The sequence below is a fragment of the Lissotriton vulgaris genome, chromosome 5, assembly GCF_964263255.1.
Source record: "Lissotriton vulgaris chromosome 5, aLisVul1.2, whole genome shotgun sequence".
In the NCBI taxonomy this organism is placed as follows: Eukaryota; Metazoa; Chordata; class Amphibia; order Caudata; family Salamandridae; genus Lissotriton; species Lissotriton vulgaris.
The window spans coordinates 1867081403-1867101618 of record NC_141693.1 but is presented as its reverse complement, the minus strand read 5'-3'; the positions used below and the strand labels follow the sequence as shown (position 1 = coordinate 1867101618).

The 20216-nt window shown below is 49.0% G+C and overlaps 1 protein-coding gene across 1 annotated transcript in view; it reads right to left on the bottom strand.

The window, feature by feature from the left end:
* ZPBP2 (zona pellucida binding protein 2) overlaps positions 1 to 20216 on the bottom strand; it is a 901537-nt gene that overhangs the window by 539894 nt on the left and 341427 nt on the right. The gene's annotated exons all lie outside the window — the stretch shown is intronic.

Here is a 20216-nt window from a genome sequence, read left to right as displayed (position 1 = left end):
ATACTGTAACGCCACGCCGGTGTCCCCCAGGGCTTTGGCTTCATAAAAGCGTTCGTAGTGGGTCGCGAATGCCTCTGCTATCTCCTCATCATTGCACACAATTCCCCCCTCCGCCGACTCAATTTGTTCCACCCACCTTCCCGCCCTTTCTTTCCCACTCAGCCTTGCCAGGAGCCTACCAGATTTATCCCCCACATCGTACAGACGATGGAAAGTTGCCAGGGATTGTGTCCTCGCCTCATTCGAGACCACCCCTCTATATTTCTGTTGAGTATCAAGCAGTTGTCGCAGAGTCTCCGCGCCCTTGTGTGCTTGATATTCCTCTTCCAAGTTCAAAATAGTGGCTTCCATGTCTGCTACCTCCGCTTGTTGTTTCCGTCTCTCCTCCCCCAGCCTCCTCTGTATTCTATCTCGTAACACCGGCTTCATCGCCTCCCAGAAGGTTATCCCAGAAGCAACTGATCCTTCATTCTCCGCTACATACACCTTAATGTCAGCCCTAATGCCACGTGCGATTTCCGGTGTCTGGAGATCCCAGGCCGCTAGACGCCATTCAGCATCTCTCTTCCCCCTCACACCTCCCACCTTTGCATATAGGGGTGAGTGGTCCGAAATTCCCCTCGCTTTGTATTCTACCACATCATCTGCCGTTAGGTATTGCCTCGCTATGAAGATATAGTCGAGTCTGGAAAAGACCTTATGGGCCCCGGAGTAGAATGAGTAAGCGGTTTGTGTAGGATGTCGCCATCGCCATATGTCAGTGAGTCCTATATTAGTCATCAGTTGTGACAGCACTGTCTGCGCTCCCCCTCTACGTGCTTGCCCCGTACGATCTTGCTCTTCAGACATTGCATCATTGAAATAGCCCCCCACTATTTGTATGGTGTCTGCCGTATCTAAGAGAATGGACGTGAGTGCCTTGAGCATGCGGGCTTGGAGCTTCGGTGGCGCATAGACCGAGATTATAGTGTATCTATGTCTCCTCCAAGTCCCTTGCACTCCCACGTATGTTCCTTGAGGGTCACTCCATGTGCGTGTGGTGCAGAATGGGGATGACTTTTTAATTAGGATCGCTACTCCTCTGGAGTCTGAGGTGTATCCTGCATGTGCCAAGACCTTGTGTCGACCTCTCGCTATGAACGCACACTTATCCCCTCTAAGGTGTGTTTCTTGCAATAGAATGATGTCCGGTGCTGTTCTCTTAAGATATGCATTCACCAATCCCCGTTTAATTTTTGGCCTCAGGCCGTTCACATTCCACGTTAAGATAGAGACTCCCCTGTCCTCCCTTTGCGGTGCAGCTAATGTACCTGCCATTGTGTATATCGATTCTCATCTACCGTCGGTACCGGTGGTGGATGTATGGGACGGTGTGTCGAAGTGTATGTTTGTAGCTCTCCCCCCACTGTTCCTCCCCCCCAACTTTGCTCTCCCCCTCCCCAACTTGTTGCAACACTGCACCCCCTCGCTCCCCCCTCCTCCCCACCACCCTCCCCTTCCAGACTCATCCCAGTATAGGACAGAGCTTTCAGCGGGAGCCGGTCTGTCGCCCACCCTTGCCCCCCCATTGTTAAACTACCCCTCACCCTTCCCCCCAAAGTGGAATGCTGTGAGGTTACTGGCCCAAATTCTGTGTCCAGTCGGACAACCAAACCAACTCAAAAAACACAAACTATTTAGATGATAAAAAACAAGGGGCAGTGTCAACTTGCGTGTCTCCGGTCACCCCGGCCGTTGTCTCTGGTAACCCACTCCATCATTGTTCATGAATGTGAATCTTGTGTAGCTGAATCAGTCCCGCTATTCTTGTCGGAGGAGTCCTGTTCTAGGTGGCGTATCTCCTTCACCAGTGGATGCATCGAGTTCTGTCCCTCTCCTTGCTCATCTTCCTCGGCTTCCGAAGCTCCACGGCCTGCGTCGTCTTCTTCCTCTCCTTCTGGACGTATCGGCTGACGAAAACCCTGCCTTCTGGAGCCCGCTGTGGATGATTCCCCCGGCGACTCCGATCGCCCTCTCCTTACACCCGTGGAAGTGCGTGCCTGGTACAGTGTCCCAGGCGTGCGGGAATGTAGCCTTTTAGATGTCCGTCTTTGGGGTTTCGGAAGTCCCCACTGTGCCTTCTCCCTTAGGGACCTGTCCACTTCCTCACGCCCTGCCGCTTATCTGCTATTTAGGATCGGTCTCTCCTCGAGCCACTGCCATGCGTCTTCAGGGTGGTTAAAGAATATTGATTTTTCTTTGTATATGACTTTAAGTTTTGCCGGGAAAAGCAGCATGTAGGTGATATTCATTGCCCTGAGTTTCGCCTTCACCGCGTCGAAGGAGCGTCTCTGTTTCTGCACCTCCTGGCTGTAATCCGGGAAGATCATGATGTTCGTGTTCTCCAATCGAATCTCTCCCAGTTTTCTTGCTTCCCGCAGTATCAAGTCCATGTCCACAAAATTGAGTAAGCGCGCGATAACCGGTCTAGGTCTCGCACCCTCCGGTGGTTTTGCTAGTAGTGCTCTATGGGCTCTTTCAATGATAAAGCACGCAGAGAATTGTGCCGCTGGGAAGGTAGCAGACAGCCATGTGTGAAGGAACGCCGCCATGTTATTCCCCTCGATTCCTTCTCTAAATCCCACAAAGCGCAGGTTGTTGCGGCGTGCCCTGTTTTCTGCATCGTCCACCTTCCATAATAGTTGTCCATGCGAGGCTTGGAGTTCCACCATATCTTTCCGGAGCGTGGTGAGCGAGTCTTCCGCCTCCCCAATTCGCGTTTCCGTCTCTGTGACTCTAGCCGACAAGTTCCTGAAGTCTTGTCGCAGGAGAGTGACCTCCGACCCCACCTCTCCGATTTTGACTTCTAGGGCCGCTCGGGATTCCTGAATGTCCGATCTTGAGGCTTGAATAGCTGCTAGAAGCCTACCAGTGTCTATTGGCCCCTCCGGCGCTGTGTTGGGGGTCTCCCTGCCCGGGCGTGATGTCGCGAAGTTATCCATTGGGCCTTGTTTCAGAGGTTTGGGCAGTGCATCCTTTTTCCCCATGATTGGCCGCCTCGGGTCAGTGCTGCTCATGTGCCGCTATACGGTATTGTCCACTGCACTCGGCTCCGTCGCGACTGTTGCTCTGCCCTTATGGTGTCTGTCCGGCTCCAGATCCCGCCAGGTGTGCCAAGTGCGTCCTCTAAATGCCAACCTCCTGATCCCTTAGCACTGCCAGGTATCAATGATACCGCCGAGGCATGAGCCTTCCACCGTGTGTCGTCGCCGCTCCGTGGTGCACCCACTGCCAGCCCGGGTCCCCAGTGAGTGGTCACAAATGCTCCCAGGTGTTCTGGCCAACATCCGGAATGTGTCCTAGCAGGGGACCACCCCCATATGCTTTAGCTCGCCGGAACTCAGCCTCTCGATAATTATACTGTTACGTTTCTCAGTCAGGGACGTGGGTTCTGTGGATCATCTATGCCAGGGATTAGCGTGGGGCTCCCCTAGCAGCCCGCCTGCTGTCCCAACCACGAGTGCCACCTCGTTCCAGTGCCTGCCGCTCACACACTACTGAGACTCCCTACATCTGCCGCCGCTGGGTCTTCCCGCTTCCGACTCCCCCAGCCTGTTCAGCCGCGGTTGCCTCCCTCCTGTTGGAGGCCCAGTGCCACGATCTTGCTAGCACCCGCAGGATCCCCTGCTCCCAGCAGTCCCGGCTTCAGCCTCTGTCGGGGCGCCTCACCCTGCCCCCTCAGGCGCCGTCGCGTGCTTTCCGCCTACGGTAGCGGTCCCTCTTCACCGCGCCGCCATGTTGGTAAAGGGCGGCCGGTTGTGTACTGTCCTGGTGGCTGCTCCCCGCTCCCAGGATGGTTGTCAGCTACATCGCACACCTTGTCATGTTTTGGCATTTTGCGGTAACTGTTGTGAAGTACGGTGGGGACCCTCACAGCCCCATGTGCCCCAAAATCCACAGGTCTAGGTTGGGTGTGGCAAACTTCTGCCAAGTGCCTTAAATTGAAAATGAAACGCTTAGAAATGTCACGCCCCTCAGTTATCTGTTTGTCTACTGGTTAACTTCCGGTTATTTATATATCGCTTAATACCAACATTTAACCAGTTTCTAAGCTTTTCTAAGTTCTACATGTAAAGAAACAGAGGCACAGGGACATGACTCACTTTCTCAGGATCACACACTTTGGCTAGGTGGGACCGCTCCCACAACAGTGCATGCCCTCACCCATCACCCCACTAAGACTCATGACGGTGCTTTTTCAGCTTAAGTGCCCTGTGTGTCGTCCCACCCGGTGAATTAGTGAAAAACATTTCCATTATAGCACCAATAGCTTTAACTCTAAAAAAATACAAGACCCATTGCATTGCAAATGCTTGTTAAATTATTATTTTGAATTAAACATGCTCAAAATATCTTAAAAAGTCCAGGATTCAGTATAGTTTAGTAACCTAATTCCAATCCAAAATGATTAGAAGGAAAATAAACAACTCAAATACCTTAGTCAAATTAAAATCCTACAAATATTAACTGCTTCACTGCGGCGCAAATTGGTCGGCCCCGGCCGCCAACGCACAAGCCCACCGTTGCATCGGACAGTCGGGGGCCGTCCGACGCATCGAAGAGGTTAAAGAAACTGCATATATTGGAATTCATTTTTTGACTATTTTAACTCAAATGTTACAGACACTGGGGACAGTGCATACATTGAGATGGTCGCATTGACTTCAATGAATCAGGGTTTGTAAAGTGGGTCTACTCACCCGTGAGGGTCTCAAGGTGCAGGGGCCTGCTTATCCATCTGAGCAATGGGGTCAGCCTAAGAGCCAGGTCTTGAGATCCTTCCTGAATAGGGTCAGCTACAGCGATTGTCTGAGGTGGAGAAGCTTGGTTTTCCTGGTCTTGCCAGCTTGGTGGGAGAAGGATTTTCCTTCAGTTTCAGTCTTTTGGATCTGAAAGACAGTGGCAAGGGCCAGCTGGGCGGAGCGGAGGTGTCTGGTGGGTAAGTGGAATGAGAGGCGGTGGTTCAGGTATGCTGGTGGGCTTTGTAGGCGTGCGTAAGTAGCTTGAAGGTGATTCTTTTGTGGACTGGAAGCTAGTGGAGTTCTCAGAGGTGTTTGGTGATATGGCAGCGGCGGGGGATGTCGAGGACCAGTCTGGCTACAACATTTTAAACATTCTGTAGTTTCCGGAGGAGGGTCTAGGTGGCGCTGGCGTAGAGTCTGTTGCCGTAGTCCAGTCTGCAGCTGATGAGTGCATGGGTGACCGATTCGGTGGGGATCCATCTGAAAGTCTTTCGAAGCAGGGGAAGTGTTTGGAAGCATGATGAGGAGACGGCGTTGATCTGGCGGTTCATTGTGGGCGAGGACTCCAGTATAATGCAGAGGTTTTGCGTGTGGTCCGTGGGGATGGGCAGGGCTCCCAATGCAGAGGGGCACCAGGAGTTGTACCAAGTTGAGGGGACTTCACGATTCAATGTTAAATTGACCAAATATTTGGTAATGACCACACATTGGGTGTACAGCGTTAAAAGCATACATTTGGGGGAAGAAGGGGGCATCAGATTTACTATTCTAACTCCAATCTAACAAACACTGGTGAAAGTGCATACATTGGGAAAGTTAGATTTACAATTCTAACTATAACCTACCAAACATTCTTGGAAAGGAAAATACCTTGGGAGGGCCAAAATGAGTAGTCTAACAAACACTGAGAAAAAGGTTAGACCTACTATTCTAACTCTAGTATAAAAAAAATCACTGGGGAAAAGCATATACTGTGGGTGAGGGGGACGAGTGTCAGATGCACAAGTTACTTACCTTTAGTAATGTTTTTTCTGGTGGATACTATAACTGCCAATTGCTCATCTTGTGAATACCCCCCAGTTCCCAGACTGGATACATAGCTTTTTCTCAAATTCCCTCGAGCGCCGGTTGGTGGCTTCATTCAGCTAAGCGTCGTCCTCAATATCAACGCCAGTTTCTTTCTGATATCTGTCCAGGCAGTCAGGCATGGAGCCCTTTGTAATCAGATTGCATGAGTGTGCAGATCTCAATTTCTTTTTGGTATGGACCAAAAGGGTCAGTTTCACAGAATGGGGGGGAGGGTGGTTAGGCAAGGATCCGCAATCAGACACAGTACCCACCAGAAATAGCGTGACCAAACGTAAGTAACTTGTTATTAGGATGGATACTTTTAACTGCAGATTCCTCAACTTGTGAATAGATACCACAACAGTACCTCCGAAAGTGGTGAGTCTCTGGAATGGCTCATACCAGAAAATTCTGCAGGACTGAACAGGCAAAATGACCCTCCCGCCTGACCTGGTTATCCAGGCAGTAGTGCTAAGTGCACCAGAGCCCACATACCCACCTGGCATATATCCAAGACCACCACTTCACATGCCAGCACAGAGGAAGCAGCACAAGCACAACTGGAATGAGCTTGCACACCTTCCAGTAGCTGTTTCTTGGCCAGTCAATAGCAGTTTTTATACATCTCCATATGGAGATGGTCCGTTTTGGCACTACTTTATTTTTCTTTGTGCCCCGGAATCCAATGATAGCCCCTGGTGTAGAAGCTCAGGGCACTCTTTGGGTCTAAGCAAATAAGTCTTTCTTCCTCCTTGGATAGAGGAGGAGTGGTAAAGAACAGCAGCAGAATGAAAGACTTCCCAATTTGGAATGATAACTTTCCTGAGAAGTGAAGTATTGGTCCATTGCACCAGCTTATCCAGAAAACAAATGTAGTACATGGTTGCTAGACAAAAAGTGCTTGTAGCTCACTCACCTGAGAAGTTGACGTCATCGCTATGAGGAATACTGTTTTCAAAGTTAGTGATCTTAGTGAATAACTGTGCATTGGCCCGGACGGATGGCACATTAGCAATGTGAGAACCAAATTTAGATCCTACTGGGGCATCACAAAAGGTTTCGGTGGTAACATGTGAGTGAGTCACAACAGGTGATTTAAGCATAGATGGCTGATCAGGTAAATGTAAAAAAGCCTTTAAGGTCCACAAATACCCAATAACTGAGACCACAACAAAGCCTTGCTGGCTAACGAAAGAGAAAACATCAGATAACTGGGTTTGCATAGGCTGGATATGCCTAAAAGAACAACACACAACAAACTTCTCCCAGCTTCCTGCATAGATGGTTTTGGTGGAGTGCCACCTAGCCGACAGACTGACATTCACTACTTCAGGACTTCAGGAGTCACATCAAAAGCAGTTGGTTGTTGATGCTCAATCTCCAAGCATGTAGGTTTGAGTTGTGTAGGCTTGGGTGCAGGACCCTGCTGTTGAGATAGAAGATCCTCCCAAAGAGGAAGACCGAGGACAGATGCTCAAAGGCAGAAGCTCCGGGTACCACACTCCTCTGGCCCAAACCAGAGCCACAAGGATGACTTTCTTCCCAGTCGTTCCTGATATTCTTCCGAACTTTGTGCAGGAAAGGCAGATGTGGCAAGACGTACATGTGTCCCAACCTTAGAAACAACTGAAAGGCATCTCTGAGGGAGTGCTGCCCTAGAAACTCCAATTAGCGAAATGATCCACACTCCGCATTCTTGGAGGTGGTGAAAAGCAAGACAGGGTTCTCCCATTGATTAAAGATGCCCTGAGCTAGCTCTCCGTGTAGCTGCCATTCATGATCATCTAGGCAACGTCTGCTGAGTATGTCTGCCTAGGCGTTTAATGATCTTGTCAGGTGTTGTACGACCAAGGAAATGCCCTGACTACTCTGCCAGTTTCAAGGGCATTGAGTCTCTTGACACAGTTTCAACGATCCAACCCCACCCTGCTCGTTGCAGTATCACATGGCAGTAGTGTTGTCCGTAACAACCTGTACCCATTCGTCTATGATGGATGGGAGGAAAGCTTTCAGAGACAAATGAATCACCAGCAACTCCAACAGGTTGATGTGGAGAAAGGTTTCTGCCAGAGACTAGAGTCCTCTGATTTCTACAAGTCCCAGATGGCCTCCCCAACCCAGCAACGATACAACTGTCACATCTGTTAGCCATGGGTGGGGTAGAAAAAGGGGTCTGCCGCTGGTCCAACTGCAGTCCAGCAACTTTGCAGTCTCCTCTGACTCCTTGATAACATCTGAGAGGTGTCCTTGGTGCTAAGCCAAAAAAGGTTTCAGGTCCCATTGCAGAGCCTGCATATGCCACCTGGTGTGGTCCATGAGCAGGATGCACACTACCAAAAAGCCAAGAAGCCTCAGAACTGCTCTCACTGAGACCCACGTCAAGAGATGAACCATTGGGATCTTAGCCTGAATATTTTGGACTCGTTAAGGTGAAGGAAAGGCTTGAAACAGTACGGTGACCAGGGTGGCTCCAATGAAAGGGAGCAGCTGTGCAGAGTCAGGTGTGCCTTCAACACATTCATGATCATTTCCAGGTATGTGAACAGTTTGGCTATCATCCGGAGATGGTTCACAACAGTTTGAGGCAAGACTGCATTTAGCAACCAGTCATCGAGGTATGGAAAGACTGGTATTCCCAACCTCCTTAGATGGACAGCAACCACAGAACAGGGGAGTATTTAGAGCTGAAAGTGCTCATGGCCTAGCCGAAACAGCATCTGTGGCATCTGTGGGACTGCAAGACTGGGATGTTGAAATAAGAGTCCTGTAAAACTGATGTCACCATCCAGCCGCCTTGATCCCGGGCAGACATTACTTGGGCCAAAGTGACCATCCTCAATGTGTCCTTCTTGAGAAAGAAGTTCAGAGGGAATAGATGTAGAATAGGATGAAGTCTTTTTTTTTTTTTTTTGGCACCATAAAGTAACAGGAGTAGCAACCAGTCAGAACTTCTGATTCCGGCTCCCTTTCTACAGTTCCCTTCCCTGTGAGAGTGTGAGATTCTTGTAGGAGATGGACAAGTGGTCTCGGTAGCATCTCTGGAGGGGTGGAAAGGACGTATGGGCCTAACCATGTTGGACAATTTGAGGCACTCATCTGACTGATGTCTTGCTATGCCACCCGTGAAGATAATGAATTATCCATAGTCGAACCAGGAGACAGTGTGCCGCTGAGGGCAAACTAGAGGGGGTTTGCAGTGGTGTCAGCGACGGAGTTGAGGGGGGTGGGAGAATGGGAAGTTTGTTGGCCCAGGATTCATGGACATTGTTGGCCAGTTCTCGGCCCTCAACCTCAAAACAACCATAGAGGTCTGTTGTCTCGGAGGCGAAGTCTGGTGTGGTATCTGCTGTATCTCTCTCCTGAAGCCTGGAAAGGGGCAATATTTTTACGGAAACTGTCATACTGGTGGTGTAAGGCCAAGAGAGCGCTATGTTGCTTTGCTTTCTTTGAAGCTATCTAATGTGGTGTTTGACTTGTGTCCATAGAAAGGAGTGCCATCAAATAGCATGCCCATGAGGGACTGCTGGGCATCCCTGGAGAAGCTTGCAGTTCTTATCCATGCGTGGCACGGAAAAATGACACTAGTACCATCTGCCCTACTCAGACAGCCAGTGCTATCCTTGTACTTTGAGGTATCTTGGCCATCCTGAATTATTTATTGAAGATTGGAACTAAGGTCATACAGGACTGTGGGCTAGACATACACACCATGACACACAACTAGTGTGAGTAACGCCACAGGAGGCAACTCAACTTTATAGACTGAGGACTAGGGCTGGCTGAGGAGAACATCCATTTCCTGAATGCCTCCATATGTTTCTACTCTGTCTAGCGGGGTGGTCGCAAACACATTTGGGTTAAGCGGACTGTTGGAAGACTGAATCACTGTTGGGTGCTGCAGAAGGAAAGGCGGGTCCCCCAGAGCCAGTATGTGCTTTCGGGCTATTTGGTATTAATAGGGAGGAAAGATCATGGCTTTGCCCAGATGCTGAAGAGGATGTCCTGTGAGAGCCTTATTAGATTGAAGTAGTGGTTGTGAAGAGGTCTACACTTGTTTTGAACTCCACTGAGGGAAACTGAAGAACAGGAGCTTCTGCCGCTCTTCGGATTACCATGGTGAATGAGGTATATTCCTCCATAGAGATGCCAGGTGAGAATTCAGTCCACTGTCCAGTGAGGTGTGTAGGTCCAGAAAAAAGATTCTCATCATTATATACTTGTGATTAGTCATTGCCATCATCCTGTATCTCTGGGTCTTAAAATCTATGAAGCAGAAGCGTGTCAGTGTCAAAAAATGGGTTTGTGCAAGAAGTTGAGGTGGGCGTGACTTCTAACAGGTCACTGCAGATTTGCTTATCTCTACCTGCATCGATGCATGGGGTTCTGATGCGGTATTCAACGCTGTAGGAGTTGGAGCGGGTGTCTCAATCACAGGATGTGAGAAGTTGGCCTGCTATATGCGGACCACTAATTATAGTGGGGTTATACATAGTGTTAATTATAGTGATTAGGTTAAAGACAACCTTTATTGAAAGCTATCCTAGTGGTAGCTATAGAGAGCAGCCTTCAGGCTAAGCCTCGAAGGAATGTAAAGCAGCTTGTTTCACCAGATGAGTACCTCCTGAATGACCAAATGAAAGGAGAACCACACAAGGAATATATTAAATATATGTGTTTATTACTAAACACTCTCTTCTAACATCTATATAAGATTAGAGAATAAAGTACACAATGTTAAATCACTAGAACGACAGTAAATGCACAATGCACAGTGGCTCCAGGGGGAGACCAAACCATATACTAAGAAAGTGGAACAACAACCACAACTTAACTAGACACACTGCCTAAAGCACGTAGGGTCACTGGGACCCCAAGGAACCACCCAAGGAAATGACGCAGGGGACCCACGGAGGACGGGTGCAGTGTGAGAACACAGACACGAGCTCCGTACAACTCTATGGGAAAGTCACGGTTGGAATTTTAGAGATTAAGGACACTTAGGAGAGGACTTTAAGCAAACCCTTTCAAGGTTCTAAGGCCAGCACCCTTGTGAGCACCGGAGTACCCATGTTACATTACCCAGGGAAGCCGGTGCATAGGTGTCAAGTGGTGTCGGGAATTTCCGTCGTTTTCAATGGTGTGATGCTGAAAAGTGCTGCTGCTTTGAAGATGAAAAGTGTCCAGTGTGATCCAAGCCTGGATTAGAGATGAGAAGAACCTGAAAGCAGAGGGGAGAGAGTCTGGGTCACTTCGGGGTGACCAGGGGCTCGGTAGAAAAATGCCCACCGATGTCAGGTGCTTCAGGTGAGAAAAGGTGAAGCTTGACTCTGCAGCCACGGGGACCAGGAGACGTCCACGATGACCAAAGTCTGGAGGTGAGCTGTCCCACAAAGGATGTCGAGTGCTGGGGGGTCAGTGTCCGGATTGAACACCAACAAGCCTTGGCAACTGCAACCCACATTGTCAGAGGAAAGATGCTTCAGTTTGGACTAGCAAGGGCCTGCAGACTCCCCATGCTCTGGAGAGTCAGGGCACATCTGGAGCAACCAGGAAAGCCCAAAGAAAGTTAAAGTTACCTTCACAGGGACTAACAGGCCAACGGACAAGGGATCGCGAAGGGACCTCGAGAGGAATCACAAAATACCAGCCCACGGAACACTTGTGGAGTGTAGGCTGGAAATCTTTGGTGAAAACACTACTCGGGTCGGGACTACAAGTAGCCCAAAGCACAGCCTCAGGGGTCGCCAAAAAGCATATGCTGCTGCAAAAGAACGCGGTGTCCAGGGGTTCGGGTTGCAAGGTCCCCACGAGGGATGCAGGCCTCAGAAATGCTGAGAGCGCAGATCAAACTCAGGGACCCCGAGAACCCACCTCCTGTGTTGCAGAAATCTTCAGAGTCCTCAGGAGCTTCGTAGATGCAAACCGGTCAGATGAGTTTAGGTGCCGGCTTAGCAGGGAGTAACTCCTTTACTCCAAGGGAGATTCTTCAGTTGCCCAGCGTCGTGCAGATCATCGAAGTACTTGGTTTCTGTAGCAGAGTTTAGTCCAGGTAATATCTAAAGTCCTGTAGTCAGGGGTTCCTACTTTATACCCAAGGAAGGGGTGGGACAAACTCTTCGGACCCACCTATGGGATCGTCAGGACAGAGGGGTGGCTACACCCATGTCCTTTGTCCAGAGCAAATGGGTCCTGCAACCAGTTTGAGCTGGACTATGCAAAGGGACACCAAATGTGCCCGCAGTGCAGACATCAAAGCACTCTCAGAGTGCACCCACCCAGCCCCAATACACTAGAGCCTGTCTGGGAGGTGGACACACCTCCCTGTGACAGGAAACCTATTGTCAAGCCTTCGCTTGCTGGAGTTTCGTCCAGCAGTAGGAAGACTCGTGTCTGTGGCTGGCAGCATCCATCTTGTGATGCCAGGGCCGAGAAAGCTGGTACCGGGTGTACTGGTGTGGTCATATTTCTCCCTCTAGGAGGGTGGAATCATACCTCTGACACCAGTTACTGGTGTGGCGGTATGATTCCAAGGTGTTTGACACCAAACCCAACATGTTTCCATGCAGCCGTTTTAAAGTTAGCATTTTCCGCAAGGTTATAATGCACTTAAGTATAAATGGTTTGGCTGCATCACTAACCCTGGAGGATAGATTCCGAAGGCTGCAGACAGGCTTTGCTCTCGCATGGGCACCCTCTCACACAAAACCCAGCACCCTGCCTTCAGGATTGATAAGGCCTGCCATAGGAGTGACTGATAGGTTTATATGTGTAGTGATATAAGGTAGATATAGTAAATCTATATCTAAGTAAGGGGTGCATGCACCACCTTACACAGGTTGCAGACTTTGAGTGGTCTCTCAGGGGTGGCACAATACATGCTGCAGCTCCTGGGAGGCATCAGGGGTACCTATGCCCTAAGTACATAGTATACCATATACTAGGGACTTATAAGGGTACCCCAGAATCCAATCTGGAGGGCACCTAAAGTAAATGCAATCAATTTAGAGGAGAAAGCAGCTAGGCTGGGGTCCTGGATAGCAAGGATCCCAGCCAGTCTAAGTTGAAAACAGTGAAACATCAGCAAAAAGTGGGGGTAACTATAAGAAGCAGATCCTATTTTCCTACACCTTCCAATTTAGACCACCTGTAAGAATAGACAGACTTGGTGGAGTGTCGCCTGGCCGATAGTATAACGTCCACCACCTCAGGCGGAAGAGAAAAAGAATTCAAGTTGCCCCGTTCAATCTCCAGGCATGAAGGTGCAGGCTCTGGAGGTGGGGGTATAGAACTTGCCCCTCCATCTGAGAGAGGAGATCTGCCCTGAGAGGGAGACGGAGCGGAGGGTGCGACGAGAGGTGAAGAAGGTCCATGTACCACACCCTTCTTGGCCAATCCAGGGCGATCAATATAACTTGGACCCGGTCTTGGCGAATCTTCCTCAGAACCCGAAGAATCAAAGGTATGGGAGGAAACGCCTAAAAGAGTTGTGAGCTCCAACTCAACTGAAACGCGTCCCCTAACGCTCCTTGCCTCAGAAACGGGAGACTGCAGAATGACGGGCAGTGCGCATTCTCGAGAGTGGTAAACAGGTCCATCCGAGGAATTCCCCACATCTGGAAGATGTGACAAACTAACTCTGGATGGAGCCTCAACTCGTGGTCGGTGGAGAACTGTCGACTGAGACTGTCCACACGCACGTTCAGCAACCCGGCCAGATGATTTGCCATCAAGCAAATCCGATGATCCTGAACCCAGAAAAAGAGTCCCAACGCCTCTCTGCAGAGACGGTACCACCCTTCTCCTATCTGCTTGTTGACATACCACATTGCAGCAGTGTTGTTCGTCAGGACTTGAACCGACTGACCGCGAAGGGAAGGGAGAAAGGCCTTGAGTGCCAAACGAATCGCCCGCAATTCCAGAAGGTTGATGTGAAACAACCTTTCCTCTGGAGACCAAAGACCCTTGATCTACAGATCCCCCAGATGTGCACCCCACCCTAGGGTAGAGGCATCCGTTATCACTGTGGCCACCGATGGAGGAAGGTGGAAGGGCATTCCTTGAGACAGATTGCCCTCCACGCTCCACCAAGACAGATCCACTGCAGCTACTCTGGAGATCCTGACTGACTCTATGAGATCTCCGTTGTGCTGATACCACTGCCTGCGCAGGCACCACTGGAGCGCCCTCATGTGCCAGCGTGCATGGTTGACCAGCAGGATGCAGGAAGCGAGCAGACCGAGCAGGCAAAGGACCTTCAGAAATGAAACAACCGCTTCATTGTAAAACAAGGGAATCATTTCCTGAATGTTGAGAATCCTTTGTGGAGGTAGGAAAGCTCGACACACCTATGAACAAGATGCCCTGGGAGGGCACCAGGTGAGACTTGGGTACATTTATGGAAAAAACCCAATTTGTACAATAGCTGGGTTTTAACCTGCAGATGATGACGCTCCATCTCTGGGGACTCTGCCTTCAAAAGCCAGTCATCCAGGTAGGGGAAAACAGGGATCCCAACCTCCTGAGATGGACAGCTACAACTGCCATCACCTTGGTGAAGACTCGAGGTGCAGTAGTAAGAACAAACGGAAGGTCCGCAAACTGGTAATGTTGAGACACAACCGTAAAGCGGAGATACTTCCTGTGCGACTTCAAGATTGGGATGTGAAAATACGCATCCTGTAAGTTGATGGACACCCTCCAGTCCTCTTGTTACAGCGCCTGACGAAGCTGCGCTAGGGTGAGCATCTTGAACCTCTCCTGCTTGAGAAACAGATTCAAGATTCTGTGGTCCAGGATAGGACGTAACCTACCATTCTTCGTGGGAATCAGGAAATACCGGGAGTAGCACCACTGACCCCTTTCCTGCTCCGGAACCACCTCTATTGCACCTTTCTGTAACAGGGTAAGAACCTCCTTCTGAAGGAGAAGCAAATGATCCTCCGTGCAAAACCCCTCACAAGGAGGGTAAGGAGGGGGAAATTCCCTGAAGGGAAGAGCGTACCCATTTTCAACAAGATCTAGAACCCAAAGGTCCGAAGTTATTAGTTTCCAGTCTTGTAGAAAATGGGTAAGCTGACCTCCCACAGGACCCACATGATCCAGGATGGCGGATCTAGGGCTGCTTTCCTGCATTACTGGGAGGGTTAGGGAAGATAGAGGTGGAGGAGGAAGAAGGATGCTGTCCAGCTCCACGAAGGCGACCTCTGCCTTTACCTCTGTAGGACTTATACAAAGGGTTCTGCCGCTGCTGCTGTGGCTGACGGGAACGAAAGGAAGATTTCACAAAACCCTGGTACCTTCTGAATCCATAGCCTCCTGCCTGAGACTGTAATCCTAAAGATTTAGCTGTGGCTTTACTGTCCTTAAACCTCTGAAAAGCAGAGTCAGATTTTTCCCCAAATAGCTTAGAGCCGTCAAAGGGAATATACAAAAGAGCAGCTTGCACATACGGTGAAAATCCAGAAGACCTCAAACATACATGTCTCCTAGTATCAACAGATGATCCCATCACCCTTGCCACTGAATCTGCAGTGTCCAAGCCCTATTGGATTACTTGGTGAGTAGCAGCCTGAGAGTCCGCCAAAACGTCACTTAAATTACCTCGATCTTCTTCAGATAGTGTAGGAAGAATCTGCTTGGCAGAGTCCATAAGAGAGTGAATATATCTGCCCAACTGTCACGATCTCCCTGCCAGTTATTCACTGCCTGCCCTTGTTGTTGGTGTAGAAGTGATCCATGTTTCTCTCCTCAAACCCTCTATCCGACCTGTGAGGAAACCTCCCAAGCCCATATAGGTTCAGCAAGACCAAGAGTTTGAGGTGAAGGGTATTCTGGACACCAAGGTGGTACATGGTAGGTTGTGGTAACTTGTCTCCTGGAAGGGATACGGTCCAGAAGAGGACTCTTGGGAGCCTGTGGCTGCCGTACACCCCCAAGACTGATTGCTAAATTCCATCGTCTGCATCCAGACAAGCCATCTAGCAGTCAGCGAACCTTGGGAGAAGGATGTTCTGTCATGCTCTCCCTGCCAGTAATTCACTGCCTGCCCTTGTTGTTGGCGTAGCAGTGATCGGGGCGATTCAGGAACGATAAACTACATTCCCCAGCATCACGTGACACGCATGCAAACCCGGAACCAGGATATAGGGGCGATTGCTGATGGCCGCGGTGCCGATAATTCCAATCTGGTGCCCGCTGCTGATTTCGTTACTTGCTTCCCCGTTCCTGTAAGGCGGTAAGAGTGCACATGCACTGTTCCTTGTTATCGCCTAAAGCCTTGGAGTGCTCTTCGTGCGAGGTGGTTCCCTCGCTACTTTGCCAGTGCTGTCTTGGCCGTGTTACTCCGGTTTTCTCAGAGATAACACTGCTCCTTCTTTGTTGTTTGTTCATTTGTCCCGAACTCCTCTGTTGGAGGAGACCGAGCTTTTGGTCTTGTGCAGAGGAGCGCTAGAGTTAATTTTTGGGATCCATTTCCTATTCTCCTCTGTTGGATGAGATCGGCTGCGCCCAGTCTTGTACAGAGGAGCTCCTTTTGTGTTACATTAGAGAACAAGACTTGGAGAGCAAACAATTGTACAATTATATCAAAGGGTCTGGTAAAGAAGAGATTTATCGGGATCAAGTATTTTGGTTACATACATATGGTGACAATGTTCTTTACTTGTTCAAACCTATGATCAGGGCAAAAGACAAGAAGTTATTGATCAGAGCTCTGGAAACTAAGCCTCACAAGCTTTTGCCTTTTGTTCTTTGCTTTTATCATAGGAGAGGGGTTCGGAGAGGGTGTGTTGCCGGTTATGCTAGGCGCCTGTCATCTCTTGCAATCATAGGGTGTTGAGGTGATCTTGCCGCTGCCCTCTGCTCTCTTCTGTGTTTTAGGCTCCACTTAATTTTCTTTCAGGTGAGGGGGGGGGGGGGGGGGTGAGAATCATTCATGCTGCATTATTCATCATTCTGTGTTTCTGTAGACCTAATTCTGTAACCTGTGGTGATACTGTGTTTATCTCTCCTCCTCAGATCTCTCTCCCCGCAGTCCCTACCCTTTCCTTCCCCCGCTCGATTACCCCAAAAGTCTGTGTTTACCTCAATGCCAGTCTTGGGGTTGTCCAGAGGTGGGCCCCTTTAGAGCATCAACACAGCCCTAAGGATTCGCGTGGAGGAACCTGACAGAATTATCAGCCCATGAATTTTATTTCCTCTCGGCTGTGTTGAAGTCAAGGATGGCCTCCTTGGATGACGTGATAGCAGCGTTGGGATTACTTCAGGGAGAACTGGCTGCCTCACTTCAAGAGACAGCGGTCTTACAAACAAGGGTTGACTTGCTACAGAGAAATCCGTTCAATGCGGGTACCCCTCACCCAACATCAGTGGTGGTAGAGATGCCCATCTCAAGTACCATTAGCCCCGCCTGAGAGGTTTCACGGAGATAGGAAAAAGGTCCAAGTGTTCATGACCCAGGTTTCTACTACACTTTACGTGTAAGCCGTCGATGTTTCAAACAAACCAGGCTAGGGTGGCATTTCTAATCTCCTAGTTGGGTGGGAAGGCAGCAAAATGGGCGGTCCCCATAGTCAGGGGAGATGACCCACTGCTTTATGATTGGGACAGTTTTCGAAACGAGTTTGAGAAAACTTTTGATCGGAGGGCTGAGACGTTTTCAGCTGACAAGGATTTGCTGGAGCTCAAACAGGTTTCCTTGGATTTGGTCAGCTACCTAAACCATTTCTGTAGGCTGATAGCAGAAACAAACTGGCCTGAAGCCAAACAATCTGCCATCTTTTATCAAGGTCTAACAGATTAATTGTAGGACATTCTCACTCAAATAGAACTACAACCCAGTACCTGTGCTGCCCTCATCGAACTGACACTCTGGTTGGACCACAGATTACGAGAACGGAAAGGTGATCACAAAAAGAAGGAGAGGCATGCCGCCATAAATGACAGAGGGTTTCCCACGGAGAAAACAGAAGCAAGGCCTGAACCAATGGAAATTGGAACAGTGAGAGCATCATTAACGCTCAGCGAGAGGGATCACAGACGAAAGCAGGGATTATGCTTATATTGCGGTAAGAAGGGGCTTTTACTTAGGGAATGTCCTGTTAGGCCCAAATCTGGTCGGTTTTGCCCTGGTCAATTGGCTAGAGTTACAGCGGAAAAAGGGGCGGAAAACTGCAGCGCTTGAGTCCATTGTAAGGGAACCTCTCAAGCGAAAACACCATCCCTTCAGTTAACCTTGATGTCTGACTGTAACATGATTACACCCTAAGATCTGTGTAACAGGTGTCTAGCACACTGAGAACCAACTAACATACATGTGATCAATTTTTATATAAAAAAACTTAAACTTTGAATATTTAGTTTCCTCTAGTACAACAGTGATAGGACAAGAATATAGCGAATTATATTATATGCAACAATGATATATAAACAAGTGTCTAACCCTTAAAAATGTGATCGGGCTAAATATAACTGGCTGTCAGCAAGCGAGGCTGCGCATTCACCTGCAGATGAACACTCATGTAATGACACAAGTCGAGTACGATGGTGAATAAAAGATTGTGTCATTTTGTACCAAGCGTGTATGTTTTTAAGACATATACATAACAGAGAAAAAATCCATTTTTTCTGTTAGGAGTGGCAATCCGGAAAAGGACTAGTGGTAATCTGGATCTCGATCTGACAATACCAATCGGTAATTTATACATTTACCCCCTCATTTTTATGTTACAGCAGCTCGAGGTCACGGTGTTCAATTACGCCGATGACCTCCAGCTAATTTTCGACCTTTCCCACTCCCCCTCCTCTGCTTCAAATGTCCAATCCGTTATGCTGTTCATCCAGGATTGGATGAACTGCAACCACCTCAAACTCAACCCGGACAAGACGGAATTAGTCTTGACCAGAGGTGGTTGCAGTCCCTGGTCCCCTTCTCACTGGCCCTCCTCCCTTGGTGTTCCCCCGCTCCCAGTTCCTAAGGTCAAGACCCTTGGCATCTTCCTGGATCCCTCACTTTCCATTCACTCTCAGGTCAATTCAGTTGTTTCCTCCTGTTTCTTTTCCCTTCGAATCATCAGGAAGATTTCTCGTTTTTTTTCTTTATCCGCCCTAAAAATTATAGTGATGGCCATGGTGCTTTCGCGCCTCGATTATGGGAACATCATTTACAATGGCGCTCCAGCTTACGCCATTCGCCGTTTGCAGCTAGTGCAGAATCAGGCTGCTCGCCTGATTCACGGCCTGCCTAAATACCATAGAGCTACTCCTCTATTGCAGGCCTTGCACTGGCTGCCGGTGAAAGAGCGTGCCCTGTTCAAGCTTGGCTGTACCACTTTCCAGGCTAAAACTGGCACTGCTCCGGAATTTATCTGTTCTGCCATCACCCCCTACATACCTGGACGAGAGCTTAGGTCCACTCATCAGGCTTTGTTAACCATCCCCCGTTTCAGTAAGAAAAAAAATGGCGGTACGAAATTCGCAGTGCTTGCTCCTGCGTTTTGGAACTCCCTCCCCCCGGAACTCCGTATGTCATCTTCCTATATTGAGTTCCGGAAGGGTCTTAAAACTTTTCTTTTTTCCCGAGCCTACAATGCTTAATCCCCCTCTGCTCCTGCCTGCTTCTTACAATCTAACAGCGCCAAGAAACCGCATGGTAAAAGTGCGCTATAGAAATGTTTTTAAATTCAAATTCAAATTCAAATGGAGCGAGTTCGTGCGCGACAATAACAAAAAGATTGTTGGAACGCAACGCACGGGGACTCATTTCGAGGCCTGACAGAAAAATGGCTACGTTTCATAGCGAGGCTTGGAACCCGGTTGAAACGCGGCATCGGATCCCAGTGCATGCGTAGCAGGCCACGGGGTAAGAAATGATGAAAACAAGGTTCACCTGATATAACAGCGGAGGAGCCAATAACAGACTTATGATTCGGGTTTAAATAGAGGCAAAAAAAATCTAACGGTCTCTTCGTTTTTGGCGTGAGACGACCGGAGACCGGAAGAAAGCTGAGGATTACGTGGGGCGCGGGAGACTAGAGCTTTGCTATTTACCGGTAAGAACTTGCCCCAGCCCAGATTAAAACTGCGCTAGTGAGATAACACTAGTATTTTTACAAACATAAGACTGACCCTATGTATCGCTTATTTTATCACGGTATGAACAAGCCAGGAAAAAGGACCCACCCCCGAGAAAATATAAGCTTACGAAACCACAGAGAAGGGGTAAGACCTGTAGATCTTTTTTTATCAGATAGCCCAGTGACTAACACGTTACAAGTAATAAATAGGTCGTGTTTTTGGTTGCAGACATTTGAAAAGATACCTGCAAATCCAGAACACCTCGTCAAAAATCGAACTGAAGATAGAATAGTG